This window comes from Adiantum capillus-veneris, chromosome 26, assembly GCF_014529385.1.
Source record: "Adiantum capillus-veneris isolate H3 chromosome 26, ASM1452938v2, whole genome shotgun sequence".
Lineage (NCBI taxonomy): Eukaryota > Viridiplantae > Streptophyta > Polypodiopsida > Polypodiales > Pteridaceae > Adiantum > Adiantum capillus-veneris.
The window spans coordinates 66,319,477-66,330,956 of NC_140956.1; positions in this window are offsets into that span (position 1 = coordinate 66,319,477).

An 11,480-nucleotide genomic window follows, 5' to 3' on the forward strand; every position below is an offset into this window, starting at 1 on the left:
AATTGTCATTATTACATTTGCCAATCAATTCATTTTGCCTATGATGTGTACAATTGTCAATTTTACGCTTGTCAATTTTGCAAACAATGCGTCTTGTGGGTGACTATTTTGGGTCTATTATCTACCCTTGCACTTTTTTTAAAAAGTGAATCAAGTACAATATGGTTGATGGGTGGCAGGGCATTCAATGCCCTGTCACCAAATTTTTTTTCTCTCGGGCGTCGCTATAACCGTCGCTATTTATGGCTCTGGAGCGTCTCTATAAGCGTCGCTATAGACTTCTGTGTAAACGTCGCTATGAGCGTCGCTATAAGCGTCTCTATATAGCGATGCCTATAGCGACGCTCTCGTAGCGACGCCGGGGGTTATAAAAACCCAGTGTATTTTCGTCGCTAACAGCGTCACAAGAGCACACAACCTCTTGTAGTGTAGGGGTGGAGTCTTTGCCCATGAGGTCTGAATTTTAGCCTATGGACTCTTTACAAGGTCACATGCCAAGGGTTCATCATGAACCAGTGGTTCCTATTACTCCTCAGGTTATGACAGCAGTGGTCACTACATCTGTGCAAGATGATGGGCTAAGGAAAGACATGAGGCAAGTGGTAGATTAAATGAAGAATCTCAGCCTAAACATGCTAGGTCAAGTGAGAAATAATCGAGGTCTAGGGAGGTTTGCAAATCAGCCAGGAGGTGAAGAAAGGCCTAGGAATGGTGTTGGACAAAGCAATGGTAGGTTCTGGAGGCAGACGCCCACATGTTATAATTGCGAAAGAGTTGGGTCACATCAGCCTGCAATGTGATAAACCACCAAGGATGGGGGGAGACATGTATCCATTGCCAAGATAGGTGCTAACTAGGTCAAATGATTATGGCATTGAAATTAAGGGAGAAGAAGAAACCAGTGGGTTAACCCAGGAGGAAAAGGGAAAGACAAAAGTGATAAATGTGGTTACCTTGGAGAAGGCATCAAAGCTAGAGGATACATTAGTGATGCCTATTGGGAAGAGGACCACAGAGGACAAGGAAGGAAGAAGTGCCCCAGGTCCTAGTAAGAAGAAGGGAAAGAGACATGAAGGCAAGGATGTCAAGGCCAAGAAGAAAAGAAGGGCTCGTCGCAAGTTTCATGTCTCAGATTTTCCACTAGGGGATGGGCAATTAAGCTATGACTTGAAGGAGGATATGACAAGCAGGAAGGCAGATGTTACTTTCGGGTAGCTCATAGAGATGGTACCTAAGCTAAAGAGACAATGGAAGAGGATGGTTAACCCAATGGAGAAGGAGCCAGAGAGAGGTTCAGTGAAGGTATTGGCGATGGATGAGTTACTAGACATTTGTCCAATAGTAGATGTGTGGCACAAAATAAAAAATATGGGACAAGGTTATGTGGATGGTGGAGTCCAAATATGTGTCATAACACACTCATGTGTTGAGAAGATGGGTCTTACAGTGACTGGGGTGTCAGGCTTCCGGATTAGATTGAAAAAACATCAAAAAGTAAAATGTTTGGGTGTTGTAAAGAGCTTAGAAGTGGAGGTGTATGATGAAAAGGTAGTGGTTGATTTTCATGTGATGCCAGCGGGGTTGGGAGCATATCCTATTATACTGGGCAGACCATGGTTACGTGCAGTGGGAGCTGTTCAAGATTGGAGACGTGGTACGATTAGACTCTATGGAAAGATAGGTGCCAAGAAGCTATATAATATGGAAACAAGGAAACGATTGGAGGAGCTTTATGAAGATGAGGATGAGTCTAGTGATGAAGACTATTCCACAGTGACTGATGAGGACAGTGATAGTACTACCAGCAGTGATGAGGATGTTGATGTTGCATTCCTTTTGATGGACAAAGAAATCCAGGAGTTTGGTTTAGTTGCATTTGCAAATGAGGTGGAAGATGAAAGTGAAGGGCCTTATGAAGTGATTGAAGGGCTGATGAAAACCAAGGTTGAATTGTCAAAGAAGAAGGAATTGATGACACAAATGATCAGTGGAGACCTCTCAGCTATGGAGAAGGAGATATATTTGCACATGCTGGCTAGTTTTCATGATTTGTTCATTACTTCATATGAAGAGATTAGAGGGTTCAAGGGAGAAGAGATGCATATAGAGCTGAAAGAAGGTGCTAAGGCTGTGCGACAAAGGCTAAGAAGGATGGGTCAAGAGCAGCTGGAAGCTTTGCGGGAAGAAGTGGACAAGTTATTGAAGGCAGGGTTCATAGTCCCAATGGAAACCACAGAATGGGTGAGTCCTGTAGTAGTCAGTCCAAAGAAGGATGGGAAGTGGAGGATTTGTGTAGATTTTAAACCCTTAAATGCAGCCACTAAGAAGAACCCATATCCTCTTCCATTCATTGATCAGATCTTGGATTTAGTGGCAAGTTATGAGAGGTACAGTGTGTGTGATGGTTTTTCATGCTATTTTCAATTGAAGATTGCTCTTAAAGACCACACAAAGACAACTTTTATTACACCATGGGGCTTCTATTGCTACACGGTATTGCTATTTGGATTGTCAAATGGACCATCTTTCTATCAAGAGAGAGAAAATTGGGTATTGGCACCGTTCATTGGTAGTTGTGTTAAAGCTTTTATGGACGACTTTTGTGTCTATAGCAGTAGGGCTGAACATCATGATAAGTTGCAGATGGTATTGGCTCGATATAATGAATGTGGAGGAAAACTAAATCCAAAGAAATGTCATCTAGCACAACCAAGGGTGAAGTTATTGGGCCACATGGTGTCAGAAAATGGCATTGAGGATGATCCAGACAAGGTTAAGTCTATTATTCTTCTTCCATCACCTACGAGTACAAAGCAATTGGCAACCTTTATACACAAAGGGATGTACATGGCGCGGTTTATTCCATTGTCTTCATAGCTCCTTTATCCATTACAACAAGTGGAAAAGCATGATCCATTGCAATGGGATGACAAGTGTGAAGAAGTGTTTCTAGAGGTGAAAGAGGTGTTAGGTGGTCTGTCAGCCATGCAAGCTCCTGATTGGGAGAAAGTGTTTTATGTAAATCCATTAGTAGGGGATGATGCCATTGGAGCCATGCTGTTGCAAAAGAGGAAGGGCAGCCATTATATGAGGCCAGTGTAATGTGCAAGCCGAGTGAAGTTGGTAGCAGAGAGAAAATTCTCGGAACTTGAGCTAGTGATGGCCAGTGTAATATTTGCTTGTCGACGATTTTGTCATTACTTGCTACCACGACCTTTTGTTTTCTTGACGAGTTATGCCTTTTTGCCACAATTAATTGCACTAACATGTCAAATGTGGTGAAGAAATGGGTAATTGAGCTGCAAGAGTTTGAGTTCTCTTTTTTAGTGGAAGACAATACAAGAGCTACCCTAGCCGATTTGTTGACTTACAAGGAGAATCCCCTTCTTGTTAAGGAAGAGGTGGTGAGAAAGGTAGTTGAAGAAGTACCACATATCAGCAATGCACATGTGTTGTTCTTTGATGGCTCATACAGAAAGAGCCATGATGCGGCTTCAGGGGGTATAGCACTTTATGATCCAGAGGGGAATCTAGTATGCCAAGAGAGGGTTCAAGTTGCATGTGCATAGTAACAATGAGGCTGAATATGCTACTTTGGAAGCTGGATTACACATTTGTTTGAAGCATGGGATTAGAAGGTTGAGCATAAAAGGTGATGCCTTGTTAGTTGTGAAGCAAGTGCTGGGTGTGTGGAAAAGCAAGAACACCTCATTGAAGGAAATGTGTTTCAGAATTAAAGGCCTGTTAAAAAAGTTTAAAGCATGGGGCATTAGACACATTGAACGTCCTCTAAATGGAGAAGCACATGAAGAAGCTCAAAGCATGATTGGGGAGCTATTTGTGTTGAGAATCAATTTACCTCTTTATCATGGCCGGGAAAGGTTGGCTCAAGAAGAGGAGTTTTTGCTAAGAGGAATCATTCCGAAGGACATTCAAAAGTCTAAGAAGTATGGTTTGTGCGTAGAGCATCCAGGTACAAATTGACTGGTGATGTCTTATACATGAAAGGGGCTGATCTCGTGTTGAGACATGTACCTTGGTGAGAGGAGCTTTACAGAGTGCTGGAAGAGAATCATGAAGGCGCATGTGGTGGCCATTTTGCTCTAAAGATCACCTTGCATAAGATCTTGCAAGAGGGGTATGTATGGCCTAGTTTGCACAAGGATGTTCACCATTTGTGTAGGTCTTGCAATAGGTGTCAAGCATTTGGGAAGAGAGTGTTGAAGCCAGAGCTACGAAAAACCATCATGGCGTTTGATGTGTTTGAAAAGTGGGGGATTGATGTAATAGGTCCGCTACCTATCACAAGCAGGGGCAAAAGCTATATTTTGACTGCAGTGGACTATCTCTCTAGATGGGCAGAGGCTATAGCAGTAAAACAAATCACTACAAAGGATGTTGTAAAATTTGTATATGATGAAATATGCTGCACATTTGGGGTGCCACTAGAGCTACTTTCGGACAAGGGGCCAGGATTTGGAGATAAACTATTGGACTTTTTATGCACGAAGATGAAGATTAGGAACCAACATACCACTCCTTATTACCCGCAGTGTAATGGCTTGAATGAAAGATTCAATGGTGAGTTGATATAGATTCTTTCAAAAGTGACAGAGCACCAAGGAAAGAATTGGGATTTGGAATTGCCTAGTGCATTATGGGCTTACCGTACTTCGGTGAAGACAGGTACAGGGTATACTCCATTTCATTTGGTATATGGGAAGGAAGAACTATTGCCTGTGGAAGTAGAGTTGCCTGCAGTAAAGATTCTAGAGAAGTTGCTTGGGCTGCCTAGTGATGCATTCAAAGAGAGGCTCTTACAGTTACAAGAGGTTCAACTGGATAGGATGAGTGCATTGGAACATTATGGTCAGATGCAGGATCGGGCTTTAGCAAAGATAAATGAAAAGGTCAAAAGTAAGGGTATCAAGAAACATGACTTGGTTTTGCGATACAACAATAAGCTGGACAACACCTTCCAAAAGAAGTTTCAAATTAAGTGGGAAGGCCCTTTCAAGGTAGTGGAGTGTTTTTCGAATGGTACATATCAGCTGGCTAACTTGGATGGGATTTTGCATAAGTCAAGGGTAAATGGATGGCGTCTTAAATTATATCATGCCAGGTTAATGATGGTGGAGCAAGATGAGCTGTCTGTGGAGCGAGCAATGTATGTGAAGGATGAGGAGACCTGTGACGCGGCGAGTCTCATATCTGTTTTTGCTGCTGCTGATCATGAATGATCTAGCAGGCTAGGGGATGGGCAAATTATGTCAGGAGTTTTTTGGAGCAAGGTATTGCGCATATGTACATACACATGCATGGTGCATCGAATAACGGATTGCCCATTTTCCAGAGCCAGGTGGTTACGTGGGGCATACATGTGTACAGGTAGGGAAACATGTATATAGTGCATCGATTTTCACCATTACCAGTACCAATGTGTTTTTGCTATAATAATGAGGAGTTGGTAGTACGTAAAACTTCTCGAGAAAGCTATCCGTGGACCGAAAACATGAGGTAAGCAGGTGCACCAGATGGCATCTAGTGGCGTTAGGAGGTCGAATGGGGTCAATAGTTGCACATGGATAAGTACGGACACAACGTGGATGTTTTCTTGTGATAATTATGCAGAAAGGTCATCATGAGGACCATCTTTTGGGGCCACTTCATGTGGTGGCGGGATGCATTATTGGAAAAAGTTGGGTGCGAGGTGTGCGGATGGATGCAGCAGGGTGACAACTATGCACTACGAGGTCACTTTTTGGCTTGTTCGGGGTTCGTTTGAGGTCATCTAAAAGGCCAAGGGTGCCCAAATAATAAAGCTACGTGTGGAAACTAAAAAAAATGAGAGAAGACCAGAAAAAACGTGGAGAGAAGAGGAGGAACAGCCGCAACTGTGTTTTTGTTGTTTTTGGAGCCTGTTTTGGCCATAAACTGCTCATCCGAGGTCAGATTTGAGCACTTTGACATTGTAGACTAGGGTTTTGGGTCGTTCTGGACGTGACGGCGTTGTCCATTTTTTCAAATTCCTCAATGTTTTTTTGCTGTTTTGGCTGTGTAAGTTTCTTCTATGAGCGAAGCTTCTGCTCCAATTTGTGATTGTATCTAGCATACTTTACCCATATTGTGTGAGCTACTTGCCCCATTGGTGTTGGCCCAAGATCAATTGTATCTAAACATCAGAAATTATCCTCTTTTGAGCTGAGTTTTCTGAGTATGTGTGTGTGTGTCTCTGTGTGGAGTGGGTAAATGAATAGTCTCTCTCCTCTGACTCCATAGGTGTGTTCCCTGTCTCGGCCAGGTGGGTTGTATAAGCCGAGTGTGTTACCATATACATGTGGTAGTGATGTGTGTGAACACACTAGGACGGCCGGGGAATTTTTTTCCTGTTTAGGAGGTTTTTTCCCCCGTGCATTGTATATACGCCCATCACTCTAGGGCCATCTATCTTTCTATAGCACACTAAGTAACACAGTCTCTATTGTGTGCCTTGAGCTTCCTTCGTCTTCTCCAAGATGTGTGTATTTCTCTGCAGCCCTAATTCCAACAATTGGTATCAGAGCAGGTCACGTCCTCTCGAGCTTAGTCACTAGCTGCTCCAGCACACGCCTGCTCACTTTCTCCGATTTCAGTGAGCTTTGGCAAGCGTTTGCAGGCCGACAAATATTTTGGGACAGCTCAAAGAGCTTGGTCTGCTCAAAATTTTGATTTAGGCTCATATCGGCCTCCGTTTCCACTACAGGCAGTACTGCACAGGCTATTTCATCATTTTGTGCAGAATTTCTGTCAGTGCCGTTTTCTACATAACAGGTGCCTTATAGTCTTCTACGGTTTGTGCTATATAGCACAGGTTGTTCCCGCTCTGTTTCTCCTATTTTCGGGCAGTTTTCACATCAGGTGCAACATTTACCATGGCTGACAACAACAACACAGATGTGTTCAAGATGTTTGCTGCTGCTGAGGATAGGTTGGATGGGGACAACTACCTTATGTGGGCTTATATGATGCAACATGTTCTTGTGTCAAAGGGTGTCTGGAACATTGTGCAGGGCATTGATGTACGTCCTGGTTCTGAGGATGTAGGCGATGTTGTGGATGTTGCAGGTCTTGTTGCAAGTCTTGCTGCAAGGATTGCAGCTGTTAGAGTTGTTTTGCCTACGGTAGAACAAGATCGTTGGGATGTTAAGGATGCGTAGGCTCATGCATTGATTGCGTTGTCTGTCAACAAAATCTGTAAAACAGGCTTGGGATATTCTAGCAGGTCTTTATGCAAGTCGCAATGAGGCTAAAATTGCTTTGCTGCGTAAAGAGCTGGAGTCGAAGATTATGCATGAGGAAGATGATATGGACACTTTCCTTGCTAGTGTCAAGGATATCAATGAGCAACTCATTTCTGCAGGTGAAGTCATTTCAGACAGTTCCCTTGTGCAGACAGTTGTTGATGCCTTACCAGATTCCTACCAGACTTTTGCTAGTACTTGGAGACTTATGACCCAAGGAAATCCAGAAGTTGTCAAGTTTGATGCATTATGCACATTGCTGTTGCAAGAGTCACTTTCCAGAAAAAATAGGACTAGACAGCGTGCAGTTGAACAGGCTTTTATTGCTTCTCAAAGAAAGGGTGGTAACAGCAATGCAGCCACTTCTTATGGTTCTGCTGCGAGTGGCAAAAATTATGTTCCTAATGCTTCTGCTGGCAGCAATTCGTCTGGAAATTCTGGTGATAAAGGCAAAAAGAAGATGCGTTGCCATTATTGTAAAGCCAATGATCACTTGATCAAGTCGTGTCCTAAGTTGAAGGCCAAAGAGGCTAAGAAGAAAGAGGGTGGTTCCACTGCAAATGCTGGTTCCACTACAAATGTAGCCATTGTTGAGTCTTCTGTGAAAGGAGACTGTAATGTTGATGTTGATGCTGATGCAGAATGGGATTTTAGTGCAGAGTGCACTTACAATCCTGTTGTGCATGATGCATGCGTGTCAATTTTGCTGCAGATTCACATGTGTGGTATTTCGATAGTGGTGCTACAAAGCACATTACCTCACATCGTGAATTGTTTACCTCTCTCGAGTCTGTCCCTCATGGGAATTCAGTCACTTGTGCCAACAACACCTCTTATCCAGTTCAGGGAGTTGGAAAGATTGTGCTCATCGTTGCTAATGGAAGTTCCTTCACACTTGTTGATGCACTTTATGTACCTCGGATGAAGAAGAATCTCTTGTCTATATCCACACTTGCTAGACTTGGACTTGTAGTCAAATTTGTGGATGACAGATGTATAGTTCATGATCTTAGTTTTGGTGATGAAATTGTTGCATCTGGGCTTTTGTGCCGTGGACTGTATAAGCTCACTTTGTATGAAAAGTGTGGAAATTTTTTTGTAAATGCTGTTGCAGATTCAAGGGCTATTTCAGATGCAAAACTTTGGCATGCACGTTTTGGTCATCTGAATTTTGCCAGTTTGCTGCGTTTGCAGAAATCTGATATGGTTGCTTCTTTGCCACCTCTTGAAGAACTTGTCAAACATGTTTGTGAAGGATGTATTTTGGGTAAGATGCAGCGTTCTAAATTTCCAAAGGATGGTTCAGTTCGGGCCACATACAGGTTGCAGCTTGTGCATAGTGATGTTTGTGGGTCCATGCAAACTCTGTCCTTGGGCAATTACCTGTACTTCGTGACTTTCATTGATGATTACTCCAGGCATGCATGGGTATTTCCTCTTAAAGAGAAGTCCGAAGTTTTTATGTGCTTCAAACAATTTCTGGCTATGGCTGAAAATGTCTCGAAATGTACTATGGGCACCCTCCGTTCCGATCGAGGGGGGGAGTATATGTCTCATGAATTTAATGCATTTCTTGCTAGTCGTGGGATAAAACACCAATGTACAGTGCCTTATACACCTTAGCAAAATGGTGTTGCTGAGAGGAAAAATAGGTGACTTACGGAAATGGCACGATGTATGGTCAAAAGTCAAGCTTTGCCACATTCTTTTTGGCTTGAGGCCATCATGTGTGCCACTTATGTACTTAACGGGTATCCTACAAAAGCTTTGCAATCTATTACTCCATATGAAGCATGGAATGATAGAAAGCCTTCTATTGAGCACATGCGTGTTTTTGGCTGTTTGGCATATGCTTTGGTGCCACAAGTGCAGCGCAGAAAATTGGATGATAAGGCTGTCAAATGTATTTTTGTTGGTTATAGTGCTGAAAGCAAAGGTTACAGGTTGTATTATCCACAAAAAAAACGTATTCTGGTCTCACGGGATGTAGTGTTTGTGGAAGATTTAATTCAGCCCTTGCTGTCATGTACTAGAGACAGTAATGTAAGCTCACAGGACATTTATGACACTTTGTTGCCTCTTTTCAGTGGTGGAAATACGAATGTAAGTTCCAATGAGGCAAATGTACAGCCTATGGGGGTTTCTGAAAATGTTTTAGATCAGCCTATTACTAATGCAAATGTACATGATGTACTTGATGAGGAAAGGGCTGAAAATGAGCAGGCTAGAGGTATGCCAAAATGGCTGGTGCACACTTTGCGTGACAGTAAATTGGATGCACCTTTGTCTAGTCGTACTCGTTCAGGCTCTCGCCATGCATCTTATGCATCAGATTGTTATGCTTTGGCTGTGTCTAGCTTACATGATGTTGAGGACCCTCTGTCTTTTGATGAAGCACAGAATTCAGAAAATTGGATGGTTGCCATGCAATCAGAATATGATGCACTCATAGAAAATGACACATGGACTTTATGTGATTTGCCTCCTGGCAAAAAGGCCATTGGTACGAAGTGGGTTTACAAGTTGAAACGCAAGCCGGATGGTGAGATTGATCGCCATAAGGCTCGACTTGTTGCAAAGGGTTATGCACAGCAACAAGGCATAGATTATGAAGAGACTTTTTCTCCCACTTGTCGTATGACTACTGTGCATTTTCTATGTGCATTGGCAGCTCATTTTGGTTGGGATGTACATCAATCAGACATTGTTACTGTTTTCTTGAATGGTGACATATTTGAGGAAGTTTATGTAATGGAGCCTCGCGGTTTTGTCATAAAAGGACAAGAGGACAAAGTGTGCAAATGTAACAAGGCTTTATATGGGTTGAAGCAATCTCCTCGTGCTTGATATGAGAAAGCTGACACTCATTTGGTCAAACAAGGCTTTCGTAACAGTCCAACAGAAAGCACATTGTATGTAAAGCGTGAGGGTGATGTACTTCTCATTGTGGTTCTTTATGTTGATGATTTGCTGATCACTGGACCAAATGAGAGACATATTGCTGAATTTAAGGCTGAATTGAATCCTACTTTCAAGATGAAAGATTTGGGGCTGTTGCATCATTACTAGGGTATACAATTTAAGTAGTGTGATGGTGGTATTGCCTTGTGTCAGAAAAGTTACATAGAGACATTGCTATGTAAGTTTGGACTTGAGGATTGCAAACCTATTGCCACTCCCATGGAAACAGGTTTGAAGTTGAGTCTACATGATGCTGGCGATCCTGCTGATGTCACTCTTTATCAGACTGCTGTTGGCTGCCTCATTTATGTATGCAACACAAGGCCGGATATTCAGTTTGCAGTCCCACAGGTTAGAAGATTTATGCATAGCCCAGGGTCTAAGCATTGGCAGGCTATCAAGAGGATTTTTCGCTACCTTAGTGTCACTTTACATCTTGGGTTGTTTTATCCCAAGGGGGGGTCATTGCCGCCAGACTTACATGCTTTTTCGGACTCAGATTGGGCTGGTTGTTTTGACATGCGAGTGTCCACAAGTGGTTTTTGTTTCATGCTTGGCAGTTCATGTATATCATGGTTGAGCAAGAAGCAACCTAATGTGGCCACTTCGAGTTGTGAGGCTGAGTACAAGGCAGTCTCACAAGTACGGTTGAGTGTGTATGGCTCAGACGCCTTATGGTTGATTTGGGTGTTGGATAGGACACTGCCAACACTATTTACACTGACAGTCAGAGCGCATTGGCAGTTGCGAGGAACCCAGTTTTTCATGCTCGCACAAAGCACATTGAGGTGCATTACCATTATGTCAAGGAGAGGCTCTAAGCATTAGAGATCAGCTTGGCTTATGTGCCAACACAGGACAACCTTGCACATCTTTTCACAAAGGCATTGTCTCGTGAGAAGCTTGAAGCTTTCCGCAAAGCTTTGGGCTTACTCCCCTTTGTGGACTGATCTTGTCCTCAGGGCATGGCACTTCCCTTTACTCATGTGCCAGCTCTCGTTCACCGCATCACTCCAGGAGGGATTTGTTACCATATACATGTGGTAGTGATGTGTGTGAACACATTTTCCCTCTTTAGGAGGTTTTTTCCCCTGTGCATTGTATATACGCCCATCACTCTAGGGCCATCTATCTTTCTATAGCACACTAAGTAACACACTCTCTTTTGTGTGCCTTGAGCTTCCTTCATCTTCTCCAAGCTGTGTGTGTTTCTCTACAACCCTAATTCCAACAGAGTGG